The sequence below is a fragment of the Canis lupus genome, chromosome 17, assembly GCF_003254725.2.
Source record: "Canis lupus dingo isolate Sandy chromosome 17, ASM325472v2, whole genome shotgun sequence".
Lineage (NCBI taxonomy): Eukaryota > Metazoa > Chordata > Mammalia > Carnivora > Canidae > Canis > Canis lupus.
This window is the reverse complement of record NC_064259.1, coordinates 42,929,957-42,947,575: the sequence shown is the minus strand read 5'-3', so window position 1 is coordinate 42,947,575 and position 17,619 is coordinate 42,929,957.

Genomic DNA, 17,619 nt, shown 5'->3' with positions numbered 1-17,619 from the left:
CACAGTCTCCTGATGGACATGGTAGAGGTGCAGGAGAGCAGCACAGTCAAACAGGCACATGCTTAAGCCTGTCAAGGTCTATTAAGAGCCCATGAAACAAGTCAACAGATCAAACTCAAATTTATGAAGTAGGAAATACATTCCATTTTCAATAGGAGAGACTGCAAAGTCAAATGTAAATTGCTGTAGATAGAGGAAGCAGTACAGAAATGGAGCCAATATGCAATTTGCTGTATATATTAGGGTTCTTTAGAGAAAGAGAAGCAAAACCAATGTATGTACAAAGATAAGAGGAGAGAGCGGGAGGGAGAGAAGGGGAAAGAGAGATTGACTGAGATTTATTTTAAGGAATTGGCTCATGAGATTGTGGAGGCTGGCAAGTCCATAATCTACGGGGCAGGCTGACAGGCTGGAGACCGAGAGTTTATTTTGCAGCTCAATTCTTCAGGCAATCTGGAGCAGAATTCCCTTTTCTTTGGGAGATCTCAGTCTTTTTTCTCTTTAGGTCTTTAATTGGATGAGACCCACCCATGTTATGGAGGTTAATCTGCTTTATTCACAGTCTACTGATTTAAGGGTTAATCCTATCTAAAAAACACCCCCATGGAGACCTCCAGATGGGTGTTTGACCAAATATCCGGGTACAGGGTCTATCTAAGTTGATACAGAAAATCACCCACCACACCACAGTTATCAAAGACAGAGAAAAAGATTTGGAAATTAGTAAAAAATAAATCATCCACCTAAAATATTTTATTTACACAGCATCCCCTATTTATCCAAAAGTTCAACTATTCTCTCCTTTTGGCTATTTTCTTCCTGTATGTGAATATATTCAGCCTCTATTAAAAATCAGTTTGTTTAAAAATCAGTGTTGCAGTCTGCATTGAGAAAGGAGATTTACAGGTGTTAGGACATTTATAAATTAGGTTACAGAGGTAAATGCTAACAGATTCAGTGGCTTCATTGCTTCCTTCTGTGGATGACAATGAATGGCTGTATATTCTAGGTTTTCCTCTTAAATATTACTGAGTATCTGTTGAATAAGTATTAACAAAATTTTCCTAGCAACAATGCAATGAAAAGTCATGTTCCATCTGTTACCTACAATTAAGGCTCAGTTGGTTAAATGGCTGCGTTTGGCTCAGGTCATGATCCTGGGGTCCTGGGATTGAGTCCCCAGTCAGGCTCCCTGCTCAGTGGGGAGCCTGCTTCTCCCTCTACCCCTCCCCTTACTTGTTCTCTCTCTCTCTCTCTCTCCACCTCCAAATAAATAAATAAATAAATAAATAAATAAATAAATAAATAAAAATAAATAAATATCTAAAATTAAAAAAAAAAATCCAACTAAGTTCCCTCATACATACATTCTCCTTTAGGTTTTATTTTCACTTTTCAGGCTGCCAGTAATACCAAAGCCACAGAATGTGGCTGGCATGACCTGGCACAAAATAGACCTTCAATAATGATTGTCTATTTTTATAGTTCTCCTTTTTATCTTTTCTTCTTTATTTTTGAGAAATCATTATAAAAGATTACATATTTTTTTCCAGATTGTCATTCAACTGTGTCGAAATCTTGGACTTTAATTTTGCACTTTATTGCTGACTGTTACTCCTTGTGGAAATTTTTATTCGTTTTTTTGGGGGGGATTTTGGTTTTTGTTTTAGTTCAACTTTGGAAAAGTCCCTTTTGCATCCCTACTTGTGGAGATATTCCTACAATGCTTTTGCCAGGAGCCCCAGGAGTATCAACAATTTAGGGCAGATATTCTTGCTAGTATTTCTGATTATAATTTTCTGCTCAAGGCTTTAGAATAAATTTAAATCCCAATTTTGTGTGATACGTAGAGTCTAAATTCTCTGAGAAGATCACCTCCAACAGCAATTCTTAAATTTGGCTGCACTTTGAAATTGCCTGTGGAGCTTTAAATAAAGATGGGTGCCCACAGAGATTCTGATTTAATTAGTCTGCCAGACATGTCCTTGGCATCCTTGCTTTTTGTTCCTTTGATGTGCATTTGTTTGTTTGTCAGCTCCCCAGGTGATGCTAATACACAGCCACATTTGAGAATCACTACCTTAGAGATACTGCTTGGTTGACTATCTTCTCTGGTGACTAGTCCAACCTTTCACCAAGGGTGCAGCCTTTTCCTACAGGATGCTGGCTTTATGGAGGTCTGTGTTCACACTCCTGAGACCTTGTCTAGTATCCTGGGGAGATTTCAAATCCCAAGCCTCCAGAATACAAGGAGCAATAACCTCTAGGGTCAATATAGTCCAGTGGCAGCTGCAGTGTTAGTTTGTGCATTTATCAATTCAGTTGTCAGTTTCCTTTCCTTTTTTTAAAAAGTTGGGAAATTCCTTTCTTCTTTCTTTCTTTCTTTCTTTCTTTCTTTCTTTCTTTCTTTCTTTCTTTCTTTCTTCTTTCTCTTTTTCTCTTTCTTCTTTCATTCTTTTTTTCTTTCTTTCTTTCTTGTAAGCATATTAAAACTATCTTGTTTTATTTTATACAAAAATTGTGCTTATTGCTAGAAATTTTTCTACTAATTGTATCCCATTATTTTTTTTTTATTTTTCAAATTTGATTCAGATGTCATCTCTTTGAGAAAGCATTTCCTTTTAGTCAGATGTAAATGACTTTCTCTAGATTTTAGCAGCTTCCTGTGCTTACCTGCATCAAGCTATGTATGACTGTCATATGATATTTGATGTGCATACCTGTCATTTTGGTAGACAGTGCGCTCCTTGAGGTCCATGGAGAACATCCTAAATAACACAGACGTTAAGTCATCACAGTTCCATTATCACAGTCTGTGACACAGAGACACTACACAATAGTAAGAAGAAAAACTGGATGAACTGAGATCCTTGTTTCTTATTTTTGTTTTTTAAACTGTGATGTAAAAAAGGAAGATACTACACAAGCAGTTGTTTCAGAAATGCACATGGTATCAAGATTTCTTAAGAGATAGAGGCTAGAATGTATGTTGACCCAGTAGCCACTGGCCATATGTAGCTATTTTAATTTACATTTAATTACTTAACATAAAAAAATATTAGTTCCTCATTCACACTATAGCCACATGTGGTGGGTATCAACTGTATTGGACCACACAGATACAGCAAATCTACTTATCCTTTTAAGAAGTTCTACAAGACTGAAATAAGTTCCCTCTTTTTGAGGCAGTTAGTTCCATTACTTGTGAAAATCATCCCAAAGGACCTTACTGCTAATTCTCAAAAGTAGGTTTTGAACTAAATTATAAACAAATCATTTGAAACACAAATGTTAGCTAGTTTCCCATATTATATACAGGATTTTACATGTTTTTAGACTTTAAATAGCACCATGTTGAAGTTTTTCACTTTACAGTTAAGTAACCTAAGATTCAGAGGGTTAGCAGCTTTGTCAAACCCACAGAGAATTCATATAAGAGGAAGTAAATTGCAATGAAGAGAAATTAACCCAAAGCTAGGCACTCTGTTCCACAGAGGAATTAGGCACATATGGGTTTACTAAAATGAGCCTACACATTTACAAAGCACTTACCATCACCTGCTACCACAGGCAGTATGGAAAGGCCACATGTGTGCCTCTATAAATCCAACATGATATTCAATTATGTATGGATGAAGAAACTATGGAAAATAAGGTGGCATCAAAAATTCTGTAAATACTTGCAGCTTGGGTCCAATCCTTAGGAGTCTGTGCATTAGATTAGCTCTGTGTTTCCAGAGTTGAATCACAGGCATCCCTGGTATAATACTTAGTTAGCATTGCAATAAATCAGTGCTCCCTCTCTGTTCTATCAGACCTCCACAGCCTCTAAGGACTGAAGCAACCCAAGATGTTTATATTCCATTCCAAGTGTACATGCTTTTACACAGCTCATGGTAATGAGAATGTCTTTGTATATTCATAAGGCTATCCATCAAGAACAGGAAGACCAGCTCTGTTTGGTAATTATTATCATAGAAATTCAAGCAAATGCTAGAATGGAGTTTTTAAAATACACTCCTTGGGAACTTTCTCTTCAATTATATGAATCTTAGGCAAAACCATTTTTTTTGAAACTCACAGTTTTTATTAACTTAGACTCTTGAGTGATTTTTTTGAAAAAGCTCACCTAAGAGACTTTACTTAATAGGTATATCACACACACAATCTGTACCCTCCTCCCAACATTTCTCCCTTATAGTAGAAAATAGATTAGTAATCTTTATCCATAGGAAAATATTCAGAACTCAAAAAAAGAAAAACAACAAACAAACAAAAACAAAAACCTGCAATTCTGATGATTAATTTTCTAAACTTAATGTAAAGAGTAGGTGGCTATAAACCCATTGATTAAATTCTCTCTATTTTAATTTTACTTTTCATTTTTTTATTTTTGATTGTGAAAGAGCTTGTATTATCTAGTGAAAATTTCTTTGGTTTCTGTAAACTTCAAATTCACCTTTAGAAACATACTTACTGTCAGGTATGCTACAGGGTGGGGGTGAACCAACCGCAATAGCTTTGTCCATTGTTTTTCAAAAGAGAAGATGGGGATTTTGATGTAGATTAGACTGAAAACTATTCTTCAAACAGTGGGCACAAAGTGATTGGTTGAGCATAATATGCCATAATTCTCACAAAAAGTCATCTTCCTTAATAACATTTTCAGAAAACAGAATAAATAATTATTTGAAATTGGAGTTTGAACTACCCTGTATGAGTGAGTAATGACAAGGGCCTAGAGCTGAGGTAGAAGTAGGGAGTGGCATGGGGAAGCAGATGATTTCCAAAAATGAAAAGGAGGGAAGAAAAAAAGAAAGGAAAGGAAAGGAAAGGAAAGGAAAGGAAAGGAAAGGAAAGGAAAGGAAAGGAAAGGAAAGGAGGAAGGAAGGAGGAAAGTTATAGTCAAAAATGACAGAAGAAACTAGGTGTAAATTAACCATATATTGGTAGGTAAAAGAGGCTGAATCTGCTGCTCACATCTTTTTAACAAATTTACTGACCATTTTAGGATATGTAGACCCTTGCTCTCCTACTGTGATGATGGAATCAAAATGCTTGCACTAAACAAATGTGATCTAAAGCAAGCAAACATAGTAAAAGAGGTTATTCTCACTATAGGAGAAGATTGGGATAACACTGAGTTTGTCAGCAAAGCCAGAGCAGAATAGGGGTCTTGAGTGAATCAGGGCATACTTGGAAGGTGTTCTTGATTGCATCACCAACATTGGCAGTATTAATTGATCTTTAGGCTTCTAGAATTCATTACTACTCAATCGAGGAACTAAGAAGCGAGTTTTCCTGATTTTAGTTACTTATTTATCAAATTCTTCGTGCATAAAAGCCACAGTAAGTAGGCCATGGTAAGCTAGAAAATACATGGAGAAAAGTGAAATGTTAACATGTAAAAAAAATTATTTTAATCTATGCTCCTTTCTTTTCTCACAGAAATTCTAACCTTTCCTTGAAAGCAGGTATCAAGGGGTGCCTGGGTGTTGGTCAGTTTAGAGTCTGCCTTTGGCTCAGGTCATGATTCCAGGGTCCTGAGGTCCAGCCCCACATTGGGCTCCACTCAGTGCAGAGCCTGCTTCTCCCTCTCCTATCTGCTCATGCTCTGTCACTATCTCTGTCAATCCCTCAAATAAATATTTATTTATTTAGAAAAGAAAAGAAGAAAAGAAAGAAAAGAAAAAAGAAAAGAAAAGAAAAGAAAAGAAAAGAAAAGGAAAAAAAAGAAAAGAAAAGAAGAAAAGAAAGCAGTTATCAGTTCTCACATGAATTGTAAGAACACTTTCAACCATTTTGGCTTATTGTGTCTTCCTATTCTATGACTCTATGATTCTCATTATATGAGTAACAGATTTTGGTACTTAGTCATATGCTATCTTACATTAATATTTTCTATTCATTTGAATATCAATTGTTTCCCCAAAAAGACAGGTACGAAGTTTTAATTTCTTTCAACTTTCACTTAGTACCTCACATAGTGTTATGTATATAAAAGTATTCACCTCACATTTCATGATTGCAAAATTTACTATAAATCTACAATAACCCAAACAAAGTGGCACTAACATAAAGGCAAACATGTGAATCAATATAACAGAATTGAGAGTCAAGAAATAAACCTATACATCTCTGGGGTCAACTTAATTTTGACAAGCATGCCAAGTCCATTCAATTAGGAAATAATAGACTCTTCAGCTACTGAAAACTATGTATCCGTATGCAAAAGGATGAAAAGTAAGACCCCTACCTCACACTTCACACACCATATACAAAAATTAAATGAAAATGGATAAATGACCTGAATGTAATAGCTGAAACCATAACATTCTTAGCAGGAAATACAGGGGTAAATCTTCATGACCTTGGGTTTGGTAATGGATTTTTTTTTTTTTTTTAAGGAAGAAAAAAACCTCATGTTATAAGAAAGAATAAGGAAGAAATATTCAATGCTATCCATGTCTACGGCCTTAACTTGAATGGCCATGAGGACCTATGCCCTTGGTTTTCAGGAACTTTAATTTCAAATTTCAGAAAAAGCCCTGTTCTTATTATTAGGTTGTAGATCTTAAATCTAGATTCAGAAAAACATTCCTCAGAAGGAACATACTTAAAAATAAGTACCCTCCAAATTGAATGGATCCTGCAGACATATTAACCAATCAACTTCTGGGCCCGGTGGGCATATAGATTATAACCTATTATTGAGAAGTGAGTGAGTTGTGTGTTGTATAACAGACAGCATTAGCTCTTGTGATTGCTTCTCTGAATTAATTATGGTCAGCAGGGATTTCTTGGAACTAATTTGTGCTGTTTTCATATTTTGTCTTTCTTAGGACTGTGTCAGCCTTACTTAGCTGGCATTTCTAAAATGTTTTTTAAAGTTTCAGAAGTCAGGCCCCTAGTAATATTGGGTAATTACTGGCATTTAGCCATTGGTACTTCTGATTTTAATTTGGTGATGGGTTCTTAGATATGATACCAAAAGCATGAGCAACAAAAGGAAGAATAGATTAGTTGTACTTCATGAAAAATAAAACAAAACATAACAAAACCCAAAGTATTCCCTTTGCTTATCAAAGGGTATTATCAAAAATGTGAATAGCCATACATAATAAGAGAAAATATTTGCAAATAATATAGCTAATAATAGTATATAGTACCCAGAATATATAAAAAACATTTTCTTTTTTTTTATTTTTTAAAAGATTTTATTTATTCATGAGAGACAGAGAGAGAGAGAGAGAGAGGCAGAGACACAGGCAGAGGGAGAAGCAGGCTCCATGCAGGGAGCCCGACATGGGACTTGATCCTAGGTCTCCAGCATCAGGCCCTGGGCTGAAGGTGGCGCTAAACCACTGAGCCCCCGGGGCTGCCCTAAAGAACATTTTCAACTCAAGAATGAAAACACAAACAACTTAATTAAGAAGCAAACAAAAAACTTAAGTTGACATTTCTCCAAGGAAGATACATAAATGGTCAGTCAATAAGCACATGAAAAGCTATTCAGCATCATTAGTAATTAGGGAAATGCAAATAAAAACAATGAGGTATACCCTCAGGATGAGTATAGTCAAAACAACAGAAAATAAAGTGTTAGTGAGGATGTAGAAAAATTGGAACTCTCATCAATTGCTTGTGGGAATGTAAAATAGTTTTATCCTTGTAAAAAACAGTTTGGCAGCTCCTCACAAGTTAAATATGAAATTACCATATGGCTGAGCAATTCCACCCCTAAGTCAATAACCAAAAAACTGAAAACAAATATTCAAAAAAAAATGTGCACGCATATTCATAGCATGTTGGTTCACAATTACCAAAAAGTATAAACAGCCCAAATGTCTATCAATCGATAAGTGGAAAACCACATTGAGGTAGATCCATAAATGCCATATTATTTAGGCATAAAACAGAATAATATACAGAAATATGTGACAATATGAATAAATCTTGAAAACATGCTGAAACAAGTAATATATTAGGTCACATATTGTTATGATTCTATTTATATGAAATATCTATAATAGAAATAGGAAGCAGATTGAAGGCTTCCTGGGGGAGGAGTGAAGAAGATATGGGGAACAACTGCTTAATGGGTACAGTCTCCTTTGGGAGTGATAAATGTTTTGCAAGATAGAGTAATGGTTGCACAAAACTATGAAGGTACTATGTGCTACTGAGTTGTTCACTTTTTTAAATGGCTAGTTTTACATTATATAAATTTCACATCAACAATGAAAAAGATTCTCAACAATTACAACACAAAGAAATATATTCATTAATTTTGGATTTGTGATTATAAAAAATAACTTGAAAGCACATGTGATATTTGAAAAATACCTGTTTATTTTCAAGCTTGCAATTTTTCTTGGTTTAGATGAGCTTTTAGACGTTAGTGGAATAATCCTATCATAAGCCCATTAAAAGTACCAGGATGGCGTGCAGATAGGGAAGGTGATGTAGTGGAAAGCCCAGGGATTAAGGGAGCAAATGCCAAAAGCCAACTATCCCTGCCATTTATAGAGTTTAACAGTTCCTGTCAATGGAAGACCAATCAAGTAAGCAGAGTTTTTCAACCTCAGCATTGTTGTCATTTTGAACTAGATAATTCTTAAAGGAGACTGTTCTGTGCATTTTAAGATATTTAGCAGAGTCTCTACCAACTAGGTGTCAGTAGCAACCACTCCCCTCCTCACTTGTCAAATTCCATTGAAAGAAGGAGGGGCAAAATTACCTTGGTTGAGTGGAGTGAGAACTTTGGAAGTTTTAAAGTAAGTTTTCTAAACAGTGATGGTATCTATAGTGTCACTAGTCTGTGGGCGGGGGGGGTGAAGAAAAAGTTTGGAAAAAGATTTTGTTGTGATTATGGTTAATGATCCTTTTTTTTTTTTTTTTTATTCAAAGGACCTGCTCATTTTTTAAATAAAAGGGTTTTAAACCCTTTTATTTAATTATGGTAACTATATTTAGCATTTTAATAAATTTTTGTTTTAATGTTCTTGACATTGACACATCCTCAATATTTATTCTGAAATTTTCTGGCTTGGTAAAAAAACAAACAAACAAACAAACAAAAAAACCCTAAAATATTGGGACTCACTGCTTTAGACCACAGCAAATATATATTTTTTTCTTTCAGTCAACTTTGAATGGTAGTTTGGGATCCATACAGCCCTGATGGCATGTAACTAACTCAAACTAGATAGTCACTTGTAAGAGCCAAGAGATCATGAAACCTTTTATTTTCTTAACATTGAGATTAAAAACTGATAGTCTACAGTCCATATGTGGCTGGCAGATGTACTCTGTGTGACAGCATAGTTGTTTTAAAGCTGTGGTTTAATTGCCAACATTTAAATGTAAGATTTTAAAAATTTATTTATTTGTTTGGGGAGGGGGACAATAAAAGGAGGGGCAGAGGGAGAGAAAGAATCCTCAGGCAGATTCCCTGCTGAGTACAGAGGATGGAGGATATAGGATCAAAGGGGGAGAACCTGGGGCTGGAACCCAGGACACTAAGATCATGACCAGAGCCAAAATCAAGTGCTTAACCAATTGAGCCACTCATGTGCCCCAAATGTAGGATTTTACATTATAACTTACATTGCTAGTTACTCTTTAATAATGCTAGACCTACATTATGACATGGCAAAAGAAGCTACAACTGAGAAACTTGTTCCCATTCAATATGGTATGCATTTACCATTGGGCCCATTTCTTTTCATTCTCTAACATTTCTTAAATGTGTTTTTACTTGATTCATTTGTGTTATTCTTAGAACAAATTGTTAAGAATAATAAATTGCTCTTTTTACAACAAATTGTTATTGTGCTGTCCTCTACCTTCACAGTAGTCAGAATGAGATTGTTTGGTCAAAAGAAAAATTATTTAATAAAAGAAATCTCCATTTCATTATTTTTCAAAACTCTTTGAGCTCATCTTCCAAATATACTGATGGTGAAAAATATTCAGTTTAAAGAAAAACCAAGCCATTATTTTGGAAATTTTGTTATTTTGACATTTTTATTTGTTTTATGTTTAATTCAGGACAATAATAAACCAAGTTTCTGCTTTAAACTGTACAATTCAGCTAGGTTTTAAGTTATTTTTTTTTCTTTCTCTGTATACCTAAAAGCTATATCTCCTTCCCTGGGTAACAGTATATCATCAGGAAATTGAGAGCCACTGACAAAGAGAGGGACTGACTGGGTGAGTCTATCAGGATTTAACAGAGGAAAGATAAGATACTACATAAATTAAAAAAAAAAAAAAAAAAAAAAAAAAAAAAACCTCAGCAGGCGATTCTAAGAAACTTGTCCTCCAATACCCCAAATTACTCCCAAAGAGAGTTATTTATTTTGAACCTTTCTAAACTTACCTAAAAAATCTTTGAAATCCTTCCTGATTTTTAAACATACATGAATGGATGCAAATAGGGAATGGCTAATAAAAAGCCATATTACTAAGAGCTCTGATGAATAAAGAATTAAATTAGCCCCAGAAAGGGGATCAAGCCCCAATCACAATTTAAAAAAAATCTTTCCTTCCTTCTCTGGACCACTCCTTGATTTTGCCTGCATTCCATTTATTTTAACTCAGAAGCAAACAAAAAACAGGATGCTAAACTAAAATAAATAAATAAATAAATAAGTAAATAAATAAATAAAATAAAATAAAATAAAAAATAAAAAAGAAACTTAGTGGATTAATTCCCATAACTCTGAATGAAATATCTTATATCCTGAACCATAACCTCTTTTACAACTATCCCACTTAAAGTAGTGGGCATTTCCTTTCTCATTCTTTGATTTCCTAATGGATAATGCTCTTATTTTATTTCTTGTATCCCTTTCTCACTCTTATTACACTATGTATCAGTCATTTTCATGAAAACAAAATAAAACAAAAACAACAGCCTTGAAAATAAACAGATCGGTACTCCTGGGTGTCTCAGCGGTTGAGTGTCTGCCTTTGGCTCAGGGTGTGGTCCCGGGTCTGGGGATCAAGTCCCACATTGGGCTCTCTGCGAGAAGCCTATGTCTCTGCTTCTCTCTCTCTGTCTCTGATAAATAAATAAATAAAATCTTTTAAAAAAATAAAATAATTTTTAAAAAGAATGTTTAAAAAAAAGTAAAAGAAACAGATCAATAGTCACTAGCTACACTTTCCCTCTAATTCAGTTTAATATTTTTGCTCATCACACAAATCTAACTTCCACTTGCTCATTAGCCTATGTTTTCTTTCTCATCTTATGGTCTAAGATTCAAAACATGTGATTGCTACGGCAAATTCTGCCTTTATATCAAATAGATCATGTTTCTGAGCCTCACTTTCCTCATTTGTAACCCTTAAATTCCATTCTATTACTGGCATTCTATACTTCTCTAGGATCATATTCAGATGCTTCCCTACACCCACAATGCTGTAGCCTAGTGGACCAGGGCGGGAGCCATGTGGCCTAAGTGAGAAGAAGGCACAGCATGTACTTTGTCAAGGGTATTATGGGGGATGGCCAGAGGCCACTTGAAATTTTATGGTGCATAATCTCTGTTCTTCCTATCTTTCCCTTTGGGACATTCATCCTTTCATCTCTCAATTCATCCTTTAAGCCTCCAGCAAATGAATGAACAAATGAATCCAATGTCTGCTAGAAAATCTATTTGATTTTGCTGAATGAATTGGATGCCTGGATGAGAAGAGAATATAAATCAAACTTGTTTACTTTTATAGACTAGTTGATAAATAAATCAATCCCTTTTTAGTGATTTTGCACTGAAGACAGAAATGGTATAAGACTTATGGAGAAGGATTCCCACTACAAACTCAGGAGAAAAATACCTTCTCATGTTGGATTTAGGATTGATAAATACTGAGTAACAGATGCACAAATACAAATTCTTCTCTGGTTTAATTGAACTAAAAGTACTCCTTGCATCACATAGGTAATGCTTAAGGCTTAGATTTTCCTAATAATGGCTGTTCTCCTTCCACAATCTTATGGATACTTGACTTTATTTTTAGCTGGCAGGTTACTAATCTCACAAACCATCTACAGAGAATGAAAAAAAAAATGGCTGCCGCTAGAGGAATGATACCTCTTGCATTCTTGACTTTTATTTTAAACTAGAACCATCTTAATGTTGCATTAATGCAAGGGAAAAAGAATGTTTGCATTTAATAGTACCCAGAGATCTTTTAGCTGTCACTTAGCAAGATCCAAACATTTTACACAACATGATTTTAGAAAACTTTTGACCTTTTTAGATTTTATTTTATTTTTTTAAATTTTTGTACCAAATGTCAGGAACCATCAAGGCACTTGTCTTAAGGGAAAAGGTCACTCCAAAAAAGAAAGCTAATCCTGGGTTGAGTGACAGCGTTTCTCTTGTCTAATCCTGGGTGTCAAGCACTAATTGTAGAGTGCTTGAATGATAGCTTACTTTCTGCACTGGTCCTAGATGTACAAGAATGTTTCAGGAACTTCTGCAGCTATTTCCAACATAAATCTGGTGAAATGTGACAATTAATCCAAATCCAACTGTCATATTAAATATAAGTCAGTATCTTGAAGTGCACAACTCTTTGTGAAAGCCAGTTATATATACTCCAAATAGAGGAAGTCCTTTTTTTTTTTTAAAGTGATTTATCACTGGCCTAGGTTATCATTATGGAGGGACCACTGTGAACTAATTGGCATGTAGGAGTATGGTTTTTTCTTATAACAATATATCCTCAATTGAATATCACTCTTATTATAATTATATAATAGAATAAGTGTATTAAAAGCATAGGTCTATTTCAATGGAATAGAATTACATTCAAGGCTTTTCTTAAAAAGAAAGGTAAATGAATTAAAGGTAAGTGAAGTCACACCAAGTAAATACTATGAAGTTACTGTAAGTATTAAAAAATGCTATAGTTGTGATGGGCTTTCTCATTGACTATTAAAGAACTGTCTTGTTTTGCAGAACAGAACATTGGGACTGAATGAAGCTGCAGCTCATCACATCACCCAGGAACTATACAGCTCATTACTGACAAACTGAGGGCTAGAATCTGGTTTCAATATCTCCTGTCCAGAGCATTCTGTGCCCATGCACTTTGTGCCACCTAAAGTGTACAGGTGAACCAGACTTTGAAATTTGTTATTTGTACAAATAGTAATGATTGATTAGTTTTAGGGAATGTCACTGCTAAGCTGAATTTTTAGTCTAGGCATTATGATCTTACAAGAGTACCATAACCAAAGAAATTGTGACCATAAGACAACAAAGTTTATGACTCGGTTCTCGAGTTTGAGATTTAATCAATCTATGATTTGTAATCTCAGAATACATACTATCATATTCTATCCATGATACTAGATTTAGAAAGTATCTCAAGGTCTAAGAAGGATGTAGTTTTGAATAAGAAAAAAAAAAAAATCAGGGGACGCCTGAATGGCTCAGTGGTTAAGCGTCTGCCTTCAGCTCATGTCCTGATCCCGGGATCCGGGATCGAGTACCACATTGGGCTCCTTGTGGGGAGCCTGCTTCTCCCTCTGCCTATGTCTCTGCTTCTCTGTGTGTGTGTCTCTCATGAATAAATAAATAAAATCTTTAAAAAAAAACAATCAGGACTATAAATCTCAAAAAATTGTACATACTGATATTCAACACTAGTTTTGGAAGTGTTTAGATGGTTGTTAGATGTGTTATTAAGAGACATTTCTTGGGGGGTATGCATTCTGAAATGGTGAGACCCCTAACAAAGGACTTACCAGCATATTCTCTTAGGAATCAAATGATTCTAAGGTGGAAAAGGCAGGAGCTTAGTGTTGGTAAACAAAGAAACATCAAAAATGAATATGACTCAGGATTCTGTGACGGTAACTGTCCCTATTTCAACCCCAGTTCATCCATCTACAATTATGTACCAGTCACTGAAACTGGAGACAAAAGTCTGAAATTGGAAACATGGTTGCAAATTAGAGCTAAGTCAAGTACAAATTGTCACCTAAGTCTTGAAAACATTCCTGAAGAAACAAATGAGTAGTAGTAATTCTTTATCCGTGTCACTAGGATTACAATGAGGTTTAAACATCATTAAAGTCAAACCAAGTTGACATCATTTTACCTGCTTACAGTTGACTTTCACTTTTATAAAAAAATTAGTATTGTCTTATTTCCAATAGACTCTATAGTCAAATATATGACAATAATACAGTCTGGAAGATTAAAAAGTGGTCTATAATAACCACGAGAACGTCAGGTAGTCTCTGCTCTTGTGCAGAAATTAGAGAAATGCTGGACCGGTGGAGAATACCCCGTAGTGATATTATCTGCTCAAAGTACCAAGCTGAGTAAGAATAGGAAATCACTGGCAAAACATTACACTATTCTTCCACCAAGGTGCATACACCTACCCTCCACCAAAACCCTCATGCCTTTGTTCAGTGGGCCAGACACCTGCCTGCCACAATAGAAGCAGTGATGACTTCCTTTCTTCCAAATCGCGTCCAAAAGCCTCTCATTAGTACAATAAAAACCGGAGCCCTGCAAGGAGAGGGAGTCTGGGAAATGTGTTTTCCTGGCCTCTAGCCTCTGCAATACAGAGAAGATGGCAAAAGTTATGCGGAATAATGCTGAGATACCAACAGGTAATATAGCATGATTTTTGTCATAAAGACAATGCAACTCCATGCAAGTATTCCTTTTTACCTTTCCTCATCTATTTTCAGAATATTTCTATTAAATAAATAGAATCCAGTCATATATTGCCGGAAGTTAATTTGGTTGATTTCTACAAAGGAGATCTCCTCCATCTTGGCCTTATTACTTTCTCATTTTGGCTTAGGGCATGAGCAAAGACAGGTAATTGCAACGGGTTACTGGAATCAATTTATTTCTTATTTGTGAAGACAATGGTCCAGGATTGAATAAATTTTACCTTTTAAAGTGTTCCTGAAAGATATTTGCACATTGTGATTTTATTTTTGAAAACACAGACTGGTCTGTGGACACACTCAGTCTTTTTTGGAAATACAACTTTCAGTTAAACCCATGATTAGTACATGTCTATTTCATAGTAAAGAAGATCACTGTGTAGCTGTTTTCCTTCAGGTGAGGTTCCAAAACCAACAGCATCAGAATCACATGTTTGCAATGCAAATTCTCTAGCCCCATCCCACAACCAGTGACCTTAATCTCTGGGTTTGAGCCCAAATGCCTGTATTTTTAAACATTCTCAGATAATTCTAAACCAAGATTAATTTGACAACTACTGGCCTACAATATGAAGAATTGGGAGAATCTGCTTCAAGATCTACATTTGATTCAGGAAAACACGATGTGAATGCACTAGAAGGAAGTATGCCTTGGGTGTCACAATGAATCAAAACCTCAGCCCAGAAGCTGTTAGCATGATCAGAGGTTCCACTAATCTCCATTCTTCCCCTTTTTAGCTCTTTTCTTCATTCATTTTCTCTTTACCTACAGATTCTAGCATTTCAGTTGTAGTGATTTTTTTGATTAATATTTCCTAACAAGCTGCCCTTGATGTACTTCTTTACCCAAATTTCCAGGGCATTGAGTTTTACTATATTTCATTTTATTCCTTAACACCTACCATTGATCCATTGATGTTTTGGGGAACTTCTTCCTACCCTAGACATGGCTGCAAAGTGAAAACCCTACCTTTATACCCCTCCTTTTCTTAGTGGTCTTTCCCATTTCTTTGCTGATATTAAAGATCAACAAGCATGCCATTCTTATTTAATGGACTTACATCTAATTACTGGTGGCTGCTGGAAGAGAGAATTTAAGAATAATAAAATAAGAAATGTGAGGGGGATATAAAAGTTAATGTCCATTCTTTTCAATATGTATCTCCTGACACTGTGGACAATGCTGCTCAAGAAATACAGTTTCATCCTTCTGGTTCTCTCTCTTTCCCCTTCTCTTTTTCTCCCTCTTTTTGCTTCTAACACACACACATGCACACATACATATAACACACAGAGTTTATGTGTTACGCCTTGTCTGGTAACTTGGTGAAAATTTTTGAGAAGAATTACAGTGAGCACACAAAAAACACTGAATACAATTGAGTGCTGCTTCTTTGTTTACTGTCTTAGGCTTGTATTTCCAAACAGATTGTAAATATGAGAACAGTGTTAGCACCTCATCTACTCCTGTTTCAGTTACATACACTAGTGATTCTCATACACATTAGTTTTGGCATAGTGCTGGCACATAAGAATAGTTCATATATTCAAGATATGTTTCTGAATACCCTTCTGTCGCAAAGCCTTCTATCATTTATTTACAATCATCTGAGCATCAGGTGGAGCCAGTTCTCCCACTGTATAGCTCTATCTCTTATTTGAGTTATTGTTTTGAAAAGAGGATATCATTATTTGCATTTTACCACTGGAGAAAAATAAACACATGTCTTTACTTTTACAAAGATAGCAAATGAGCCACAAATAATTATTGAAGTAATAATAATAATATATATATATATAGTGTATATGTGTGTATGTGTATAATATATCGTCATGTTTGATGATTTTAGGCTCCTCAATTTTTGAGGATTTGCTGAATTAGCTCCAGTTTTTAAAAAAATAGTCATTCAATCATTTCACTTATTTAATAAACTAATTTTGATACTGCTTTTGAAGTAGTAGTATGCAGAAAGGGCTGCTGGAGTAGTTTACTAATTGATTCTCTGTGCTTATAGTCGATGACTGATTTTACCTGTTTTATTTGTATTGTACAATATGTTGAAATACAATCCCATTATTTTTATGAACAGCATATTTTAAATGATTATGTGTGAATATATGTTGTATTTATGTATGTGTCTGTGTGTGTGTTTTACAGTATGCATATAGAGAAATAGCCTAACAAAACTAAGAGACTAAAATCAAAATTACTCAATGGAAAAATAGTGTAGGGGAGCAAAACTTTTCCCTTATTTCCTTCTAAGTTCTTTGGCTGGCTTAACAATTAAATTGACAGGAGAAAAAATATAACAAATTTAATTTGTTTTAATTTAAAATTAAAATTTAATTTTGTACATATGGAAACTCCAGACAAATGAGGCTTAAAAAAGTAACTGAAGTAGGCAGTTTATGCCTTTTAAACAAGGAAACAATATATTTGTGAAGAATTGACAAAACAAAAGAGTTTGGGCTTAGTGTAGTGAATTAGCAAAAAAGTAATAAGCTTGTTTATACAGCTTTCTTGGTCCTAAATTCCCTATCTCTAATGATAAGCATGCCTTCTACTCTTCTGGCACAGGGAGCATATCTTTCACATGGGAAACAGATTTCCTATTTTCGGGGTAACAAAGGAAGGTCAGAACGTCATTCTTGCACTGGCGGTTTCTTAAATAACTTTAATTCAAAATAATCAGTATGCCAAAGTGGCATATTTTAGGGTGGCATATTCTGCTCCCCTTCAATAAAAAGCAATATAATACACTACCTTTCAATAAACAGAGATTTTGCTGACTACTCAATGTGACATATAAAATACCATATGTTTCTTCAGTATTCTATCATAGAACTCCACTGTAATACATTATTTATGTGTCTCCATACTATTCATGCATTCCTAGGGTACAGAAATC